The following is a 23,083-nucleotide window of genomic DNA, read 5'->3' as shown; positions in this document are numbered from 1 at the left end:
ATCTCAAATAGTTTCCTGCTGAATCTTCCATGACATTCAAGGTCTCACTGCATAGGGAGATATTCCCTGTAGTCCTGGTAGCTCTTACACCCTGTCTTGAGAGGCAAACTGTATGGTTACCCGTGGCCATGGGGAATGCAGGAGGGGTTTTGGCATCCACCTCAGGCATTGGAGAGAGCAGTAAAGATAGCGATTTACAGGCTCTGTTGCCCTAAGCGGCTTTCTCCTGATACAGGGCAATCATGCACCACATCCCTTGGGGTTCCTGAGTCCACCCTAGTGGAAGGGGTACTACCTGAGCTACAGGTCATCCTGATGAATGATGAAGCATAGCAATCGCTATGGTTGGTATTCTGGATGGTATATTTAATCAGTTCTACCCAGGCATTCATATCCCCATACTCTGTCTCAGCTTCAAACATTTGACTGAGATCCTTTATTTCTGCAACTATTACAACTGCAGGGTTTTTAGGAAGATTATCCACTCTCTTTTCCCTATCCTGGACATTCTGAGTATGGTCAGGGAATGAATCCCATACGGCTATGCTGAAATGTATTGGTCAGAGCTAGCATATAATGAAACCATCCTTTTCCTTGGGAGTTCAGAGAAATCCATTTGCTATTGTTGCCCAGCGTAAATTCCCTTTCCTATTTGTACTACAGAAACCTTGGGGCTGGTTCTAGGATTATTCTGCAAACAAACCTCACATTGCTGTGCTACCTATTCAGTGGTGGTGTATAACTTCCAAGCCATAATCTGATGGCTCAGCTATTTATAAAGAGCCTCTGTTCCCCTGTATGTTTTCCTGTGCTCAGCCATGAATATTGCGCATAATAGGGACTATTATTTTGTTTTGAACCCTTACCCACCCTCCTTCTCCTACCTGCCCTCCTAAGACCTCTATCAATTTTTGGTATCTTGTTTTTTAATCTCATTTTAAATTTTTACTGTCTGGAAACAAAGCCTGCATTTCCATGTCCTCCATTTCTGTATGCTCTCCGAACCACCTATCTCTTCCCCACCCCACCCCCATAAATTAATTTCAACAGATATGGAGGGAGAAAACTGAAAGACTGTAACTATCCATGCCAGACAGACCCTCTCAAAATAATAACCAGACACCTAGCATGGGTGTTAGCAGATGCTGTAAAGACCATAGGCAAGCGCCACCAAAGCTGAGGTGGCTTGAAGTGAGCAGTAAGGAGCCATGGGTTCATGTCTGACAAAGGAGCAGATGGCAAATCCAGAGGAGCAGACGGCAGAGTGCCAAATGGTGGCAGATGAGCAGAAGGTGGATTGCCAAATGGTGTAAGACCCCATCACTTGTGCACGGAACCCACTCTATATTGTACTGGTCAGGACAACAGGGGGAGATGTCTGGGGGAGATGAGCTGTGCAAAAGGAGGTGAGCTTGAACACAGAGCTGCATCTCCCATGGGAATGGTTCCATGGCAGGCTGGGAGCAGGGTGTGGTGGGCGGCACATTGCTGAGTGGCTGCTGACAGAGTACTGCACTGAGATGGGGGCACCTGATGTCTCCTTTCTTGTCAGGAAGAACTAAAAACTCATTGGGGAATGCATTCTGTCCATCTGGCGTAATAGGAAAGTGCAGCATTGTCACATCCACAGGCGGCAGGACACCAGCATCCACAGTTTCTTTCTGACTGACAGCTGAGAATTTGACAGCCTCTACGACCTCATCACCCACCACCGGGAGACGCTGCTGTCATACAACAAACTTGAGATGAGGCTGACAGAGCCGGTGCCTCAGTCCAACCCTTGCAGCAACACAGTCTGGGTGCCATGGGATGGTACAAGAGGGACCATGCCAATCCCCCTGATGATTTTGTAAGCGGTGTATAGGGATATGCTACCAATGGATATAAATCCTCCACAATTCTGTTGATAACCCTTGAATCTTGTAGTATCTGGTAGTTCCTGTACATTTTTCTAATCATGAGGATGGGTGAGTTGTATTTTTGACTCACTCCACCAACATCCAGAGTTTCTGAAAATGATCAATTATTGGCTGGATTTCTTTCCTGTCTTTGAATATGAGGAAGAACTGTTTAATCCAAACTGGCTGAGCTCCCTGCTTTATTCTGAATGCCATTGGTGCTGCAGCCTTAGCCCTTCCTTGAGTTTGCACAACAAACACCCCAGGGTGAACGTGATCACTTACTTCATCTGAAATCCCAGTCCCTGCAGGGGTAGTGATCAGTGCAAAACTAAGCAGTTCTATTAACTGTTCTTCTTTTACTTCAGACTCCAGTTTTCCTTTAGACTTTATTTCAACTTCCATTTTTTCTAGTAATTCTTGCCCTAGCAAAGGCTTTGGTGAATGTGGCATCTACAAACCTTTGTGTATTCCTACCTGTTTACCTAGAATAAATTGTAAAGTCTTAAGAAAGCAAGACTTTTCACTTTGGGGCAATAGTTTCTGCTGCTGTTAAAAAGCCATTTATACATAGTAAGAAGCACCCATATCCACCAGGAAATAAACCACCTTATCCTGCTTCCCTAGCTACAGTTTCACCAGTGAATCTGCTAGGGTAAACTTTGAAATCAGAGAAGGTTCCCTCTCACTTAGCTTGGTAGGATTTCTCCACCAGTGTCCCACTGCAGTTTGCACACTGCTTTCGTTCCAGTTGGGCAGAGAAATCTTGGGGTGAGCCGAAAGTGTTCCCCCTCTCAGCTGGTCCAGCAGCCGAACAGAGCAGGTCCCATCTGGGTCACCAAACTGACTTGTGGAATCAAACTCTGAAACCCAGAGTTAGGTTATAAAGCAGGGATGTGTTTATTCAGAGCAGGGTACAAAGGGGAATCACTCCTCCTGTCTTGCACACAAGCATGCAGAATCATTACATATTTCAAAACCAAGCTCATACATATTCAACAAATCTACAGGAACTCATCTACATATTCATAGGCAGTAGATGCATGTTTTTGCTACATGTTCTGCAGTTGCTCCATGCTCTGGACAGCTCCCGCTGTCACTCCACCCCTCATAATGAGCTCTGCAGTCACTCCTGCTACAGGTCCTGTAGCTGTTCCAGGTATTGTGATAAGGAAATGAAACAAATTCCTCCAAAGGGAGGTGAACTGTGCCAGGAGGTTCAGCCCTGTGGTCACTCCAACCCCTCCAAAGAGCCCAATGGCTGCTCCAATTCAGTCACAGGTCCTGTGGTGATTGCAGCTTTGGCAATGAGCTCTGCACTTGTTCCAGTTCCTGCAATACCCCGACAGCCGCTTCAGCTCCTACAGTGAACCCTGTGGCTGTTAAAACCCCTGCAACAAGTCCTGGACTTGCAAACAGCTTTGCATACGTATTATTATCTGTGCATATATGTTTGGTAATTCATATGTTGTATATATGAGAAAATATTCTAAATATATTATGTATATATAAATACATTTGTCATAATTATTATCATTTTCTTTTTCTCTTTATCTCAACCCATAAACTTTAAACCACAGCACTGCCCTGAGTCCCTTACAGATCTCCTTGGGACTCTTCAATCTGACCTAGTCACGCAGTAAAGAGCACCAAAACATCTCGAAGCATTCTCAGGGAGCAGCTCCTGAAATATATTCCTTACACCAGCATTGGAAGAGGCCTCCAGTTCTCTGGTCCTTCTCTGAAGGGGCCCTGTTGTTATGGCAGTACCAGGAAGGAGACCAGCTCTGACACAGCCGTTCGTATTGCTGGCTACTGACTGCAGCCCCGGAGTGCTGCTGTACAGACAACTGGACTGTTTTGAGATACATAGGACCTTCAGGCCTGCACAAATGAGAGGACTTCAGAGCATTGTGGTAGTGTAAATAGAGCAGGATTTAAAAGAGCACTATGTTCTGCTGTCTGCGGCTGTACCTCCCTAAGACCCAAACAAGGTAGCAAGAGAGAAGGGCTAAGGAATAGCAAATTTTGAAAGCTTTTTAGGTATCTTTTAACCTATTCAGGAGATCTGTTTACATGAGCTCTTGGAGTGAGAAAAAAGAAAGTGGGTAGGAAAGAAGTGAAATAATTTGCAAATTTTTTTTCCTACAGATTGCTGTACCATTCACAATCAAACAATGATGTATCAATAAAACATAAAGAACCATCACTGGGAACAATGTGAGGAAGATGTGCACATTATTGAAGCTGGAAGAGTGCTTATTGCAACACCTTCCAGAGAGCCTGCTTGATCTCTCTGTTCCTCATACTGTAGATAAGAGGGTTCAGTGATGAAGGCACTACTGAGTACAAAAGTGCCACCACCAGGTCCATGGATGGGGAGGAGATGGAGGGGGGCTTCAGGTAGGAAAAAATGCCAGTGCTGACAAATAAGGAGACCACAGCCAGGTGAGGGAGGCACATGGAGAAGGCTTTGTGCCGTCCCTGCTCAGAGGGCATCCGCAGCACAGCCATGAAGATCTGCACATAGGACACCACTATGAAAACAAAGCATCCAAAGACTAAACTGGCACTAAAAATGAGAAACACAACTTCCATGAGATTTGCTCCTGAGCAGGAGAGCTTGAGGATCTGGGGGATTTCACAGAAAAACTGGTTCACAACATTGCCTTGGCAGAGAGGCAGTGAAAACGTACTGGCAGTGTGCAGCAGGGAATAGAGAACCCCAGCGCCCCAGGCAGCTGCTGCCATGGTGGCACAAGCTCTGCTGTCCATCAAGGTCCCGTAGTGCAGGGGCTTGCAGATGGCAACGTACCGGTCATAGGACATGATAGTGAGAAGGGAATACTCTGCTGAGATGAAGAAGAGAAAGAAAAAGAGCTGTGCAGCACATCCTGTGTAGGAGATGGCCCTGGTGTCCCAGAGGGTGTTGGCCATGGCTTTGGGGAGAGTGGTGGAGATGCAGCCCAGGTCGAGGAGGGCCAGGTTGAGGAGGAAGAAGTACATGGGGGTGTGCAGGCGGCGGTCGCAGGCTACGGCTGTGCTGATGAGGCCGTTGCCCAGAAGGGCAGCCAGGTAGATGCCCAGGAAGAGCCAGAAGTGCAGGAGCTGCAGCTGCCGCGTGTCTGCCAACGGCAGCAGGAGGAACTCACTGATGGAGCTGCTGTTGGGCATCTGCTGTTGTTGGGCTTGGAGTCCTGCTCAGAGTGCAGAAGATAATGACAAGTCCAGACCATTCTCAGACACACTCTTCCTGCTATACTATGAAATGTTTTTATTCTCTTACAACAGTGTACATTTAGCACCATTACTTGCATTTAATTTCATGTATTTCAGCATTCCTTAAGCAGAAGCAGCATATGGAGCTCTAACCTTCCTCTTATTTTCTTATGCCTTCTCCCTGGATATTTTCATCTGTTTCATGTCTCATATCTTTACCCCAAGTGCTCTTAGAGCCCTTTACCCCAGCTGCTGTGGCATTCAGTTTCAGTTAGAAAATGCTGCCTGTTTGTAGGATAAGTGAATTATTCATGCCTACAGAAAATGATGATAATTCCATCCTTCGAGAAAGGGGAGACTGAAAGCACATCATGTGTGACTGTTCACAAAACAAGCAATTGATTGACGAAAAATTCTCAGAACTCTTATTGCCCCTTTTAGATTTCTGACTCCAAACCTCTTTGCCTCAGAACAGGAAATGGAAACCCCCTGCCTTGGCTCTCCTCTTGCAAAGTGCCCTCACAAACATCCTGTTGTGCATTGGAGCTGTGATCCCCTGCCCCAGGCAGCAGCTGTGGCAGCACAAGCCCTGCTGGGGGGCTCCTTCCCCCCACACGTCTCCCCGCAGCGCCCTGGGCAGCTCCCCGGGCAGGCTGAGTGCTGAGCCTGGCAGGCGGCAGAGTCCCATACCCGGCACACAGCCCCTGGGGCACAGCAGGGACCCTGCTCTGCAGGACAGCCTTGGGCACCCGTCTCAGCTGCAGCAGAAAGCTTTTTCCACAGTAAAGAAACATGCAGTGCCTGCAGTCAGATCTCCTATAGGATGTCCCAAATTAAGTTGACCCTCTATGAAAAGCAGCTCACGGTCTGCAGTGAGACTTACCGTGTCATGGTCTGTGAGCAAAGCTCCTGCAGCAAGCTCACAGCCCACTCACACCACACACATCCTGGAAGCTCTCTCCCCTTTCTCTTCTCTTCTCTTCTTCTGTCACCTGCAGGCTGTGCTGTGCACAAGAGCTGCTCCTGGGCACAGCTGTCTCTCTGCAGCTCTGCCCTCATTTATGAGCTCCCTGTGTCCCAGGAGCCTGTCCCAGCTCAGCAACAGATTATGTCATTTTTATCCTTTCCACTCATTTCCCCTGACATGTCCCTGGGTCCTCATGGCCAATAGCTACTAAAAGACAACAGCATCATGACTGTGAGTTGAAATTCGCTCAATTAACCACCACATGTCCAGTGGTCAGTGACTGATTGGAGACATATGGGGAGTGCTCCCAGAGTTCGTTTGATGAAACAATAAGGGCACCCAGACAAGGAAGGCGAGGTTTGAACTTTCCCTGTGCAGGGCAGTGATCCAGCTGAGGCAGTGCAGGAGTCTCATCCCTTGACAGATATCCTGGAGCTGAAATGGGATTCAGCTCCCTACACACCCACAGGAGCTGGGATTCCTCTGGTTCAGTTCAGAAGTGCACAAGGAGTTGCCTGCATGTGAGCTCCTGCTCTGAGTCCTTGGTCCTTCAGCGGGGAGGCAGCTGCTCACACACAGACACTGGGTGATGCCCAAGGTGCCTGAGCTGCTCCTGATGTGTGCCAGTGCTTGTAAACTGTGTGGGAAATCCCTGAGATAGACAGCTCCTTCCTGGGCATCAGGTGAGGGCCAGACAGGGGATAGCACTGGCTGTCTAATGAATTCACATGCAGCTTAAAAAGCAGCACAGGGCCTTCTGGAAAGCCATGCCCATGGTGTGTCCGTGCTGCTACGTCAGCTCCAAGACCAACGATCTGTCTAATGTTTGTGTGCCACCTTCTGCACACTGATACCATAGATGAGCTATCCAGTCAGGCTATGTCCAGTGATGCTTTTCAATTAGGATGTTTACTTCTGTGCTTTTGCACTAATGCAAACACCAACACACAAGAAGCTAGAAATCTTGGTAGAGCTGCAGGCCTGAGCTCCTGTTTGGACCATGGGGACACAGTTTAATGGCTTCCACAACTGCACTGTAGCACAAGGGGGATACCAAATGTTTAGGATGGATGGGCGAGGAGATAAAGAAGGGTGAATGCCCTCTGTGAGAGTGCACTGAGCTCTGCCTGGGGATGGAAGAGCAGGCAGGTCAGAGCTTATGGAAATGGCAAACAGAGGAGACCATCAGTGTCTTTTCCTGTCTTCCTGATCAGGGACAGTCAATGGAAGGTGCCCTCTGCAGACAGATGGGAATCTGATGTTGTCTGTCCCTTGTCCCATTTGGTGGCCTTTGTCACTCCATTATCTGCAGCAGGGACAGCACAGCAGGGCATGTGGCATCCAGCAGATCCATGGAGAGCACAGATGGCAGCTTCTTGACCAAGCCATGGAGGAACCAAAGAGGAGAGGTGCTCTGCTGGATCTCATACTCACCGGCATTGAAGGACTTGTGGGAACTGTGAAGGTCAAAGGGGCATCAGGCCATGTGCAAGATGCAAATGTATCTCTTTTTATTTATTTTGAGGCTGTAAGCTTAATAGTTGATCATAAATGTCAATAAAACTGAAACAAATAATTGAAAACAAAGATGGAAATCAATGAAAATGTGTTAACCCTTCTCAACATGAAAAATTCTCATGAGTCTTGTTCCATTTTAAGTTGTAAATATGAATCTTTGAGGTGATTTGATGTCTTTTTTTTTCTTTTACTGAAACTACAATGTTTTCCAGAACTGTGTTCGCTGGACACAAATGTCTTCAGATTCAGAGACACAGACAGTGGTGCCAGTGCCAATGCCCTGTGACTATAGCCCGGTGCCCAGCACTACTCTTCCCTGCTGCCTCTTTGATGTGCCTCATCCTCCAAGTTTTTTCAGCTCTCCTAAAGAAATGGGTTGGAGGTCTGTATGATGTTAAATGAAAGACGTGGGGACAGAAGATCCCAGGCTCTACATGTGGTGCAAGGACGCTGTGAGGTTCATGTCCCATATGAGACCTATGTTTCATTGCAGGATGTGAGAAGGGATGTGAGAAGGGCCCAGTGTGAACAAGCAGTCAATCCCTGTGAAACTCTGAACTTCAGATCTCTCAGTTCCAGTGCCCTCCTTTGCACATTCTCCAAGAGTTTGAAGTGCTTTATGTTCTGCGGTGCCCAGAAGTGCACCTAGTGCTGCTAGTGAGGCAGTAGCAATGCAGAGCAGAGAGGGATGATCCTTTCCCTCACCCAGCTGGCAATAAGTTGCTTCATGCACTCCAGGGGACTGTTGTCTTTCCTGGCTGCCTTGGCACACTGCTGACTCACATTCAGTGTGATGCTGACCAGCACCCCAATCCTTTCCAGTCAGACTCCTCTCCAGTGTCCCATATCCAGTCAGTGTGTATGTCCAGCGTTGCCCCTACCCAGGTGCATAATCAGGCACTTGTTCTTGTTATACTTTATGCACTTGGTGCTTAGTACCAATTGGTACCCACTTCTCTGACTTGTCCACATATCTCTGTGCAAGTCCTCTCCACCCTCAGTGGAGGCAACAGCACCTCCTCATCTGGTCTCATCAGCAAACTTGCTCAGAACATCTTCTAGTCCTGCATTCAAGTCATCTGCATAAACATGAAAGGAAAGTGGCCCCAAAATGGAACCCTGGGGACCCCGACAGTGACCATTTACCAGCCTGATGGAACCCACTGACTATAATCCTTTGGGACTGACCTACTGGCCAACTGCTCACCCACCACATTGTGTTTCGGTCTAGCCGTATGCAGAACATTCTGTCCAGAAGGTGGTTGTGAGAAACAGTATCAAAATCTCCACTGAAATCCTCAAGGATTACATCAACTGGCTTCCCTTGGTCAACTAAACGGACAACTGTGTCACAAAATGAGCTTAAATTAAACAGGACCTTCGCCTCACAAACTTGTGTTGGCTGCGACCAATGACAGAATTGTCCTTCAGCTGTTTTTCCATAACTCCCACCATCATTTTCTCCATAATTTTACCAGGCTCTGGACTGACAGGTCCGTAATTGCCCATGTCATCTTTCTTGCTCTTCCTTACAATGAGACAACATTTGCCAGCTTCCTGTCAGCTGGCATGACCATAGACTTCTATAGATGCAATTGAAATGACAGCCCAGAGCACACTAAGGTGTCATCATTGAAAGAAAGTAGATGTGCCATAGCTTTGCAATGCCTTGAACTCCAGAGTATGCCACAAATGGAGCAGAGGGGAAGATTTGCCTCTTCTGTAGTGAACTCATTCATTTGGTAAGCAGAATAACACTACCTGATACATGGGGACTGTGTCTCTGCTCTGCTCTGCTCAGCTCACAGGGCAGCGGTGCAGGGTGTTGCTCTCATGTCAGTGCAGGTAAACTTGCTTTAACCCTTTTTCCTTTGTAAATGCTTCCTCTATTTGTATGCTCAGATACACTTCCACATTCCCTCAAGTACACTTCCATATATCATTAACAATTACACTTTCTTATACCATCAAAACAGTTTGTCAAACAGTACAGTTCTTCAGTTCACATAAACTGCCTTAATACAGTCTGTATTCTTCAGTTATAAACACTGTGCCACAGAACCAGCACTGACTGAACCACCTCCCTCACACACTTCCTCGCAAGCAGTACATAGTATTACATAAATGGGTTGACACTCATTGGTCGGGTGGAATGTACACCTCTCCTCAGGACAATCTTACTAATCTACAGAGTACAAACTCCCGTCTTCTTACATACAAGCAGAAAGTACATATGAGTGGACAGACAACACAGTCTTTCACTTTGTCCGTGTCTGGCCATTTCCCTCACAGGAGGAAGGAAACATGGATCGGGACTCGGCACTCACCCTGCAGCTGTTCTGTGTCTCACTCACACCACACTCACTCTGACATTTAGATCAAAAACCATGGTTTATTCATACTACACAATGCTGACAACGTTTTCTAGCTGGAATCTTAATAACACTCATACTCTGGTCGACCAGTTGCAAACGTTAATGTTTTTCCCAGAGTCGGCTTGACACACGGTACCAAACAATTAAAGCAGATGATAATATTGAACATACAACCTATAAGCCACATGATTACAACTTGGAGAACCCAGGCTACCATTTGACAGGATATCCACTATATCCCATACCCATAGGAGAGACCAACCTAGGTCCCTCCTATTGCCAACCACCTGGGAGAGAGTATTTGTTCTTGTTTCCATTCATATGACATACAGTTCCCTTTCATAGGAACTCACCCAAGGAGTCTTCCTACCCAGCTGGCAACCAAAGCCATGAGCTCACCTCCCTGGGAGCAGCACGTATGGCTGTAAACTGTGTAGGATGTCTCCTCAAGACTTATGGGCTCCACTTACCATACACATACCTGGTCCACCTATGGGTGGTCCTTGTCTGTCCCTGCAGTGATCAGGTGAGGAAGGGAGTCCTTCAGAGAAATCTCAGGGTGCGCCAAAAGTGTCTCCCTCTCAGCTGGTCCTGCAGCGAACAGAGCTGGTCCCACCTGGGCCGCCAAATTGACTACAGGAATTGAACTCTATAACCTCTATAACTGATACAGTCTCCCCTGACATACTTATAACAAAGCTGAGGAAGTATGGGATAGGTGAGTGGACAGTGAAGTGGGTCGAGAATTGGCTGACTGGCAGAGTGCAGAGGGTTGTCATTGGCGGTGCAGTGTCTGGCTGCAGGGCTGTAACTAGCGGCGTCCCCCAGGGGTCTGTGCTGGGTCCGGTCTTGTTCAACATCTTCATCAACGACCACTCTCAGCAAGTTTGCTGATGACACGAAGTTGGGAGGATTGGCTGACACACCTGAAGGCTGTGCTGCCATTCAGCGAGACCTGGACAGGCTGGAGAGCTGGGCAGTAAGAAACCGGATGAGGTTTAACAAAAGCAAGTGTAGAGTCTTGCACCTGGGTAGAAATAATTGCATGCACCAGTACAGGCTGGGGGAAGAGCTGCTGGGGAGGAGCTCTGCTGAGAGGGACCTGGGCGTCCGGGTGGACGACGCATTGGCCATGAGGCAGCAGTGTGCCCGTGTAGCCAAAAAAGCCAATGGCATACTGGGGTGCATTAAAAACAGCATGTCCAGCAGGTCGAAGGAGGTGATCCTCCCCCTCTACTCTGCCCTGGTGAGGCCTCATCTGGAATATTGTATCCACTTCTGGGCTCCCCAGTGCAAAAAAGACAGGGATCTCTTGGAAAGAGTCCAGTGGAGGACCACAAAGATGGTGAAGGGCCTGGAGCATCTCCCCAATGAGGAGAGACTTAGGGAACTGGGTCTGTTTAGCCTTGAGAAAAGAAGGCTGAGAGGGGACCTGATCCAGGTCTATAAATATTTGAGGTGTGGGGGGCAAAGAGGTGAGGCCAGACTCTTTTCAGCAGTGTGTGGAGACGGGACAAGGGGAAACAGACAGAAACTGGACCATAGGAAGTTCTGCAGTAATGTGTGCAATAACTTCTTTATGGTGAGGGTGACAGAGCACTGGAACAGGCTGCCCAGGGTGGTTGTGGAATCTCCTTCTCTGGAGATATTCAAGACCTGCCTGGATGCCGAGCTGTGCAACATGGTGTAGGGAACCTGCTTTGGCAGGGGGACTGGACTCAATGGTCTCTGGAGGTCCCTTCCAACCCCTACAATTCTGTGATTCTGTGAATATCATGGGGTGGTTTGGATGGGGAAAGACTACCCCTTTGAATGACCTTTTGTCAGGGCATGTCCTGGGATTCCTAGGATCCTCAAAATGCAGCATTGCTTCTGTCACTGAAAAATGGGGCCCTGTGTGGGACGGAGGGAGGGTCCATGAGTCCCTGGCCCACCTGACTGAGTATTTCCATGGTCTTAGCAAAGACATACTTACAACTTGAGAATGACAGTTAGCTGCGTTCATGGTGGCATGGCCACTGCTGATGGCCTTGAACTGTCTGAACATAACTGAAGAGGCTCAGGCTGATGCAAATCAGCTATTGAATGACAGTGTTGAAAAACTGGAAAGACAGGTGGCAGTTTTGATGGGGAAAAAACCTAATTCAATCATTCTCCTATGGAAGATCAGGAACATCTCTCTGGAAGACCATGGGGACCCTGTACAAGGGAATCTGTATAAAATGGACTCTGTAAATGAAGGCACTAAAAGGTCAGATTTTGAGGTTTCATTTGGACTAGATCTATTTGAGATCTGACTGATTGTAACCCAAAAATGAAAAAAAAATGCAGGATAGGCTGGTGGGAGTGCCCTGACCAGTGTCCAACCCCCCAAACCATTCTGCCCATAATACAGCAGCTGAACTGATGGATATAGAACAGTGGTTTAGACAGAAACCAAGAGAGCATGCCAGCATAGCTGCTCTGGTTATGGGACATGGAGGCAGAAAGCGCTGTGGTGAAGGGACTGGAAATTTCAAAACTGACATCCATTACTACTCACCCTGCCCTCAGGCAAAGACTGTATGCTCTGTCCAACATAATGAGGATAGCCATTTGATCAGTGAATGATTTATGGCTGTGTGTCATATAACATGGCCAAATAAGAATGACATACCATTAAATATCAGCCTGTGGTCCTCTATGGAGGACAAACAAAATTATATTAGAGAATTAGGCATGAAAGAGGCAATCTATGAAGATGATTTTGAGAGCCCAGTCAATAAAGTTTTCATCAGGAACGAGGGATCTCATCCTACAGCCATCACCTTTACATCAGTATGGGTCTATGTTATCCATACTGAACCCCCCAGTGGCCCTCAGGTGCTGTAATACAACAGGCTGCCCAATTGATGGGGAGACAAGAGTGCCTACGGCCAGATGCAGGCTCTGAATGGTGGTGAAAAGGTCAGAGAACCATCTGCTGCCATGACTTAGGCGTCCAGCCCCTAAGGTAATCCAGTCTGGACCCATTAGGTTCTTGAGACAACAAATGTTTAAAGACCAGATTAGAGCAGGAGTTCAGTTTAAAAAGATCGACGGACAGCATAATCAGGAAAAAATATCTGTTAAACAGGCCCAAGCACTGAGTATTTATAGTCCAACCTTTTCAGCCAAACTAGATGTGAATGTAACTCAAGAAGGGTCTGGATGGGGGCTCTGGCAGAGCCAGAGTTCTTTGTGAACCCCTATGAGGTTTTGGTCACAGGTTTGGCATGGAGCAGAATAAAGATACATCACAGTTGAAAAGCATTTATTGGCTGCCTATTCTACACTACAGGTGGTAGAACCAGTAACTCAGATTTCAGAGGTTATCGTTAAACAACAAGGCCAGTCCAGGGGTGGGAAAAAGATCTAACACACATCTCTATGATGGGGGTGGCCCAATCACAAGCAGTGGTGCGCTCAGTTGTTCTGCTTGCCTGCTCCTCAAGGAGTTAGGAGAAATCTATGCCTGCTGCGTGCTCGGGTGCATGCGCAATGCCATGTGGAGGGCTTATCGCAATAAAGATTGGCGGATTTGCTGCGTAGACCGGTCAGAACTCAGATCTGCGTTGTGCTTCCTGCGGCACCAAACGCCCAACAGTGGCAGTTCCGTGTATTGGCCAGCAGGTGGCAGCGGAGACCACGGAAAGAACGTCTGTGGGACAGACCCTGGGGATCTGTTCTCTTTTCATTATAGGGGAAGAACACAAAGATGGAAGAGGAGGGAAGGGGGAAAAAAATAAAAGAAAAAAAGAAAAAATCAAACCACAGCAAACAAATAAAACTTCTCCAAACGTAGCAAACATGAATGTCTGTCAATAAATAAATGAGTAATTGAATTGATGTCCGTTTCCCCTCCTCTCCGCCCCCCAACTTCTGAGATGAAAAAAAAACACCTGGTATCAATTGGACAGATGCACACAGTGAAGCCAGGGATGGTCTGAAACGCAAAGCAGCTGAGCAGCTTTTAGAAGAAAACAGAGTAGTAACAACTTCTGTACCTACATTCACCACTCTGAGATCCTGTCTGGGTCACCCAAGGCTTGTAAATAACCACTGGGTCGGTTCTGATGTCGAGTGATTTGTTGTCAGTTCTCTCATGGTTCTCCGGTCAGTTCTCCGGTGCCAGGATCTGCCACAGGGCATTCTGACCACGGGCATCATGTTTCTACGCTGCCGCCTGCATTTAACAGGCAATGGGACTGCCCAGCATGTGCAAGGCAGCACCTCTTTCACACCACCAGAATGTTTAAGGCTGTTGGGATTGTTGTTAGCGTCCCATTAACACTGAGGCTAGAGATACCCTTAGGATTGACATTACTATTAGCATTACTTTGATGGTGCCCTATCTGGGTCATTTCCAGGGGATGTCAGGAGTAAGGCACAGTGTCAGGAGAAAAAGAACAGACTCTGTTACTTTATAAACGTGATAATAGAGAGAGTTCATTGGAAAAAATACAACTCTTAAATAATACAAAGCATGCTTCTGATTGGATGCAGGCATCATCTGGGCTCCGATTAATATTACTTCTAAGGTAAAGATTATTGTTACCTTAATGATTGTTTTTGGATTATGATCAGGGTTAAGGTTCCTTTTGCTACAAACTTCTAGCATCATTTTTGTTGTTACATTTGGAGTTAGAGACGATTTTAGAATCAGGGTAAGGGTTAGGATTAGAGTTACATTGCGGGTTAATGCTGTTATCTCTACAGCTCCTGTGAGGGTTGGGGTCTGGGTCAGGTGTTTAAAAAATGAAATGAAAAAAGAATTAAAAAAATATATTGAAAGCTTCAGATTTCCTTAATCTTTGTGGAAATCATATAATGTGCAACTCAGATCTACCTCTTCGTGCAGTGACTGCCTGTAAATTTGCTGGAGCCTAATATAATATGGCCTTGTGCTTTCCGCTAACTCACCTTCATTTCATTTTCATTAAATTTGCTTGGTAGTCAGATTTTGGTGTGTGGATATTTTAAAACAATCTAACCGACATTGGGTAAAAATTAAAAATAATTTAAAAAAATCACGACAGCATCAATTGTATCAATTTTTATAGATAAGATAAAGAAGAGCAGTTTTCCTTTGTTTTCTGTTCCTCTTTACTTTCTTACCCTCCTTCACCGTGATTCTATCTATCCCATCCTATCTGTTTCTAACTCATTTCTTGTGCAAATATTCCCTATGAAAAATAAACCTCAATAGAAGGTGCTTGGACATGGCATGCAGTTGATCACTGTGTTTTACTGTTCATTCAATTGCATCACCTTTCCTTCTGTTTGTTGGCCATAAATAAAGAGAATTCTTTCTTTTTCTGTGTGCAGCTGGTTCTCTGTGGAAAGCCAGTGGGAGTTGGTACAAAGGAGGTTTAACACTGAGCTGGTGACGGTAGAGGAGAAGAGTGATGTGAGGAAAAGTGATGCAAGTCCCATGGGGCCAGTGTGAGTAGGAGTGGGATGGGGAGGTTGAGGAGGAACTTTGTCTACACAGTAACAGTACAGAACTCATTGGGACATCCTGGATTGACATCAGTTGCAAAGTGCTTCTTTAACTTCTTATATAAACCCAAATATAAATAAATAGACAATAAATGCATTTTGGATTCTTGCTCTTTAAGCTCTCTCCATTTTGTTGAGTAAGTTCTGAAAACGTGAATAAGGTAACAGGAAGGCACAAGTCACTGGTGGCTCTTTAAGTTATAATGGGCCCCAGGGCACATTTGATGCTGAGTCCATCAACCTCCAGTGTAGAGAGAAGTTTGCACAGAGTGCTCATCAAGACAAAGTCATAAGTAACAGTGAAGTTTCTTGGAGTATTAATGGGCCCACTCAGGAACATTAACAAGAAAGCTTCCCAAGGGACTTGTTAGAGCAGATAATTGGAAGCCAAGACTACAGGCAGGCAAACGAACTGGCATGGTGGCTGTGATGCTGAGAAACCCCTCCTTTGTTTTATGAAGCAGAAAGGCCAAGCCCTGATCCCCAGACCCTTGGCAGGGAGGACCTCATGCTGACTAAGGATCCTTACTGGAACAGTGAGTTGGAAGCCTGTATGATGTTTAATGAAAGACATGGGGACAGAAGATCCCAGGCTGTGCATGGGGTGCAAGGACAGTGTGAAGATCATCTCCCATATGTGCCCTGTGTCTCGTTGCAGGATGTGGGATGTGAGAAGGGCCTAGTGTGAACAAGCAGTCAATCCCAATGAAACTCTGAACTTCAGATCTCTCAGTTCCAGTGCCCTCCTGTGCACACTCTCCCATAGTTTAATGCATTTTATCTTCTGTGGTGCCCAGAAGTGCACCCAGTGCTCCAGGTGAGGCTGTAGCAATGCAGAGCAGACAGGGATGACCCTTTCCCTCACCCAGAAGGCAATAAAGTGCTTGATGCACTCCAAGGGACCGTTGGCCTTCCTGTCAACTGTCATGACCCTTAACGTACTTAGATGCAATTGAAATGAGAGCCAAGAGCATACTAATATGTCATCATTGAAAGAACGTAGGTGTGCCATAGCTTTGAAATGCCTTGAACTCCAGAGTATGCCAGAGATGGAGCAGAGCAGAAGATTTGCCTCTTCTGTGGTGATCTCATCCATTTCGTAAGCAGAATAACACTACATGCTACATCGGGACAGTGTCTCTGCTCTGCTCTGCTCTACTCTGCTCTGCTCTGCTTGCAGGGGATTGGAGTGGGGGGTTGCTCTTATGTCAGTGCAGATAAACTCACTTTCTCTTTAATCCTTTTTCCTCTATAAAAGATTCCACTATTTGTACTCAAAGACACACTTCCACGTTCCCTCAACTACACTTCCATATGCCATTAACAGTTACGCTTTCTTATACCATCAAAACAGTCTGTCAAACAATACAGTGATTCAGTTCCCACAAACACCCTTAATACCATATATCTTTCCATTAAGAGTTTGTATTCTTCAGTGATAAACACCTTGCCACAGAACCAGCACTGATTGCCCCCCCTCACTCTCACACTTCCTCACAGGTAGAACATAGTATTACATAAATAGGTTGACACTCATTAAATAGGATAATAAAAAAGGCTTTTGAAATTATGTTAAGAATAAAATGAAGACTAGTGAGACTGTGGGTCCCTACTAAGTGAGAGGGGTGTTCTGGTAATGGGGGATGTTGAAACGGTGGAGATATTGAAGGCCTACTTTGCTTCTGTCTTCAGTGTAAAAGCTCTCCCTCAGGAATCCCAGACCCTGGAGCTTAGTGAGAGCATCTGGGGAATGGAGGACTTGCCTTTAGTCAAGGTAGAGTTGGTCCATGAGCGCCTAGGCCACAACAATTTTCAGAAATCCATGGGACCTGATGGGGTGCATCCATGCGTGCTGAGGGAGCTGGCAGAGTTGACTGCAGAACCACTCTCTATCATCTTTGAGAGGTCTTGGAGAGTGGGGGAGGTGCCTGAAGACTGGAGGATAGCCAGTGTCAATCCTGTCTTCAAAAAAGTGCATGAAGGAAGATCCGGGTAATTACAGGCCAGGGAGCCTCAGCTCTGTCCCTGGAAAGGAGATGGAACAGCTTGTGCTGAATGCTATCTTCAGACAGTTGGAAGAAAAGGAGGTTATCAGGAGTTGTCAGCATAGGTTTACCAAGTGGAGGTCACTTCTATAAAACTGTCACTGGCTGGGTGGATGGGGGGAGAGCGGTAGATTTTGTCTACCTTGATTTCAGGAAGGCATTTGATACTGTCTCCCACAATATCCTTATAACAAAGATAAGGAAATGTGGGAAAGATGAGTGAACAGTGAGGTGGATTGAGAACTGTCTGACTGACAGAGCACAGAGGGTTGTCGATGTCAAAGCAGAGTCCAGTTGGAGACCTGTAAGTAGCTGTGTTCCCCAGGGGTTGGTGCTGAGTCTGGTCTTGTTCAGCTTCTTCATCAGTGACCTTGACAAGGGGATAGTAGCCACCCTCAGCAAGTTTGCTGATTATACAAAGTTGGTAGGATTGGCTGACACGCCTGAAGGCTGTGCTGCCATTCAGCGAGACCACACACCAGGATTGTACACACCAGGACAGTTTGGGGAATGAGCTGCTGGAGAGGAGCTCTGCAGAGGGGGACCTGGGTGTCCTGATGTCAGAATGTGGAAACATGAGTAGGGGAAATGAACAGAAACTGGAGCATAGGAAGTTCCACAAGAATTTGTGCAAGAACTTCTTTATGGTGAGGGTGATGGAGCACTGGAACAGGCTGCCCAAGGGGGTTGTGTTGTCTCCTTCTTTGGAGATATTCAAGACCCGTGTCATGGTTTAATAATTTTGTAATTTTACTATCAGTATTCCACATTATAACATCATATAAAGCATGAATAATTTTACTGAATCTTCAACTTACAGAAGAAGACTGCATCTCCCAGTGAACAACATGGTCAGAGATTTGTCACGGGACCTGGACACTATATTATCTCACTCCCAGGCTGGACTGACGTCTTTCAAGTTCTGTCGTTCAGAGAAGTGTGTGGGAGCCTTCACTGTTTCGCCTAGAGTTAACAGTTGGCCTCTTGGTTTTGGGACTCATTCTCTCTCCTATTTTGCTTGATTCGTTAGCTTAATTTCAATTATATTATTTTATATTGTGTTATCCTGTATTTCATATAGTATTTAGTAAATAAGTGTGCCTCCTTAGATCGTTGCCACTGTTTTCTTTTCCTAATTAACTTTTCCTTTCGGCCTAGGGCCCTTGTGGGGCCCACAGCCCCCTGTCATGGACGCAGGTAGATTTTGTTTAAACCGTGACAGATTTTGGTGGAGATGCTGGGCAAGATGAGTTGCTGTTTTTCTGTTTTATTCTTCTGTTGCTCTTTTAGCTTTTAACAGAGCTATGAGGATTTTTTTCCCCCGTTAAGGAGCTATCTTAGGTTTGTGTTTCTGCACCTGTGAGTTTGACCTTGAAAGTCCCGGCAGACTGCCAGTACTATGGGATTTTTGTAAATTTTAAATTCCTGAAATCTGGGCAGACTGCCAGTACCCCAGATTATTTATAAACACTGTTGAGCTTTGCCTTTTTTTTTTTTTTTTTTTTCCCTCTATCACGGGGGGAAAAAAAAAATGTTTTCTAATTTGTTTTACAAGGGACTGCGTGTCATTAGTTTTAAGCAGTCTTCGAATGACCAGTTGACCCAGTTGAACACACTGTCAATCTCCCTTAACTTACTGTTGACTTTTTTACTTGCCGGTTCTTAGATTTATTACATTTGTTACATCCGGAGGAAGTCCTCCCTAGAACCAGAGAATACTGAGTGGCAGGGAGCGTGGAGAGACTTTGGAGAGACTTTTAATAGACAGACGTCTTTAGTGTCATGGAGCTTTACTCCTGAACACTTAAAGAATCCTGAGAGTTTGACCGCATATTTGAGACAGGAGTGTTGTGGCTCAGGCAGATCTAAGGAGGCACAAATGACTTGGGGCCTAGCTAACGCTTATCGGGCTTTATTCAATACCATTCCTGAGAGGGAAGTTTTTGAGGTTGAGAGAGTGAGTCTCAGGGCCGAGAATGAGAGTATGCAATCCAAACTCGACACTCTCCAGTCTGAGCATAACGCCCTCCAGTCAGAGCACAGTGCCCTTTGGTCTGAGTGTAACATCCTCCGGTCAGAGCACAACGCCCTCCGGTCCAAGTACAACACTCTCCAGTCCAAGTACGACACCCTCCAGTCTGAGCATGACATCCTCCAACCCAAGCACAATGCCTTCCAATCCGAGTGCGACACCCTCCAGTCCGAGCACAACACTCTCCAGACTGAGCACAACGCCCTCCGGGCTGAGCGCAATGCCCTCCAGTCCGAGCACAACGCCTTCCAGTCAGAGCATAACGCCCTCCAGTCTGGGTACAACATTCTCCAGTCCAAGTACGATGCCCTCCAGTCTGAGCGCAACACCCTCCAGCCCAAACACGACACATTCCAATCCGAGCGCGACACCTTCCAGTCCAAGTATGACACTCTCCAGTCAGAGCACAATGCCCTCCAGACAAAGCACAACACTCTCTGGACTGAGCACAACGCCCTCCAGTCTAAGAATAACATTCTCCAGTTCGAGTGTAACACCCTCCAATCCGAGCGCAACACCCTCCAGTGGAAGTACGACAGCCTCCAGACTGAGTTTGGCGCTGTCCAGTTCGATCGGAACACTCTCTGATCCCAGCTATGCACCCTCTGGGGTGAACTGAATGTATTTGAGCAACTACCGGGGGCACATGTAGTCCGATTTGACCAACCACTGGGGGCACATGTAGTCCAATTTGACCAACCACCGGGGGCACCAGATACAATGTTGGTTGCCCCTGTAAGAGGGTGAAAAACAAAACGAGTTTCAACTCAGTTAGAGAAAATGCAGAAGGAGTTAGAAGAGCGGAGGGAGTTAGGAGAGCAGGGGCAGTCAGAAGAGCAGGGGGAGTCAGAAGAGCAGAGGAAGTTAGAAGAGCAGAGGAAGTTAGAAGGGAGGAAAAAAAGAAAGTAAACTGGAGGAAACAGAAGAGTCTGAGTCAGAAGAAGAGGAGCCAAAAGCTACTTTTTCTTTACGAGAATTTCTCAAGTCCAAAATTCTAGATGGGGTGACCTCATCAACACAGTTGCCACCATCAACACCTGGGACTCTTGACAGAGCAAAAGGCAAGCAAAGTATTACGACCATTATTGATAGATCTTTAAAACTGAGTGAAATTCGGGATCTAAGAAAGGATTTCACACGTCAGCCAAAAGAACATATGGTCACTTGGTTACTTCGCTGCTGGGACAATGGTGCCAGCAGTGCGTGGCTCGATGGCAGTGAAGCTCACCAACTGGGTGGCATTTCCAGGGACTCACGTGTGGACAAAGCTATTGGCACATGCCAGGATCAGTCCTACACCCTCTGGAAGCGGATGTCGATAGCGGTAAAAGATAGATTCCCCTTTAAACGGGACTTGGAGCCTGAGAAAAAGAAATGGACTGATATAAAGGTATCCAAACTTTGAGAGAAAGTGCTCTGGTGGAAATGCTATACAGCCCCCACTTCAACCGTCATGACCCGAACCAATTACATGATCCTGAGACAGTCCATGTTCCACGACAAATGTGGTGTGACTTTACAAGGGCTGCTCCAGAAAAGCATGCCAGTGCACTTGCATTAGTATATGGCCAGGGGGAAAGGAAACCCCTTGTGAATGAACTAATTGCTAAACTTCAGGAACTTGAATTATTTATAAGAACTACAGAAGTTAATCGTTATACTTCAGCCATTGTCAAAATAGCTGAAAGGTTAAACAGAATAGAGGGAACACAAAATGATATTATTGACTTGTTGACTAACGTGCCTGATGTAGATGAATCCATCGTGGTACCAGATGATGGGGACCAGGATTCCCACAATCGCCTATTGAAAAAGCTAAACAACTTGAGTTCCTCTCGACCCGTATCATCGAAAATCTCAACCATAAAAAAGAGACATCCTCGTATTCAAGCAAATGACAACAACAAGACACCTCGTATTCAAGCAAATGACAACGATAAGACCATAAGTTTTGCTTTGTTATATTTCTTGAGTAATCATGGGGAGAATATAAAGAAGTGGTATAATTCATCCACTTCTGCACTTCAGGCACGAGTGAAAGAATTACAATGCAAAACAACCACCAAGGTGAACTCTTCCAAAAGGGGGAAAGTTCCAGTTGCTGCAAGCCACCGAGGTAAACAATAGAGGGGCCCTGCCCCCAGTCAGGGGGGGAAAGGGACAATAGAGTATACTGGACTGTGTGGATTAAGTGGCCTGGCACATCTCAACCACAGAAATATAAAGCCTTGGTGGACACTGGTGCACAATGCACCCTAATGCCCTCAAGTCACCAAGGGACACAACCAATATAGATCCATGGAGTGACTGGGGGTTCCCAAGAATTGACTATGTTGGAGGCCGAAATAAGCCTCACTGGTAAAAACTGGCAGAGACACCCTATTGTGACTGGTCCAGAGGCTCCATGTATACTGGCAATTGATTACCTTAGGATGGGATATTTTAAGGATCCCAAGGGGTATCGATGGGCCTTTGGGATAGCTGCTGTTAACACAAATGGTGTTAAGCAGCTGTCAGCTTTACCTGGTCTGTCAGATGATCCTTCTGCTGTGGGGTTGCTCCAGGTAAAAGACAAAGAGGTACCAACTGCCACCAAAGTGGTTCACAGACGGCAGTACCGCACCAATAGGGACTCATTGCTCCCCATTCACAAGCTAATTCGCCAATTAGAGAATCAGGGAGTGATTAGCAAAACTCACTCGCCTTTTAACAGCCCCATATGGCCAGTGCGTAAAACCAGTGGGGAATGGAGGCTGACGGTAGATTACCGTGGCCTGTATGAAGTCACACCTCCATTAAGTGCTGCTGTACCAGACATCCTAGAACTCCAGTATGAATTGGAGTCAAAAGAAGCTAGGTGGTATGCCACCATTGACATTGCTAATGCCTTCTTTTCCATCCCACTGGCTGCAAAATGTAGGCCACAGTTTGCTTTTACCTGGAGAGGTATTCAGTATACCTGGAACCGTTTAACTCAAGGGTAAAGCACAGCCCAACAATTTGCCATGGATTGATCCAAGCTGTCTTGGAACAGGGTAATGCTCCTGAGCACTTGCAGTATATTGATGATATTGTAGTGTGGGGCCGTACAGCAGCAGAGGTTTTCAAGAAAGGGAAACAGATAATCCAAAATCTTTTGCATGTTGGTTTTGCCATTAAGCTCAGCAAGGTGAAGGGGCCTGCCCAGGAAATCCAGTTCTTAGGTATAAAATGGCAAGATGGACAAAATCACTGCTATGTCTCCGCCCACCGACAAGACAGAGACCCAATCTTTTCTGGGAGTAGTGGGCTTTTGGAGAATGCATGTCCCAAACTACAGCCACATAGTGAGCCCCCTCTATCAGGTAACACAGAAGAAGAATAATTTCTCATGGGGTCCTGAGCAGCAGCAGGCTTTTGAGCAGATAAAATAAGAAATAGCCAGTGCCGTGGCCTTGGGGCCAGTACGGACGGGACAGGATGTGAAGAATATCCTCTACACTGCTGCTGGAGAGAAAGGTCCCACCTGG

The 23,083-nt window shown here is 46.5% G+C and overlaps 1 protein-coding gene and 1 pseudogene across 1 annotated transcript in view; both read right to left on the bottom strand.

The window, feature by feature from the left end:
- Positions 1-23,083, bottom strand: part of LOC146755198 (maestro heat-like repeat-containing protein family member 7) — a 396,701-nt gene that overhangs the window by 26,841 nt on the left and 346,777 nt on the right. The gene's annotated exons all lie outside the window — the stretch shown is intronic.
- Positions 4,137-5,081, bottom strand: LOC146755201 (olfactory receptor 14J1-like; annotated as a pseudogene).

Source organism: Coturnix japonica, chromosome 35 (assembly GCF_054131305.1).
Source record: "Coturnix japonica strain WE chromosome 35, WE-NBRP24, whole genome shotgun sequence".
Lineage (NCBI taxonomy): Eukaryota > Metazoa > Chordata > Aves > Galliformes > Phasianidae > Coturnix > Coturnix japonica.
This window is presented reverse-complemented; position numbering and strand designations above follow the sequence as displayed.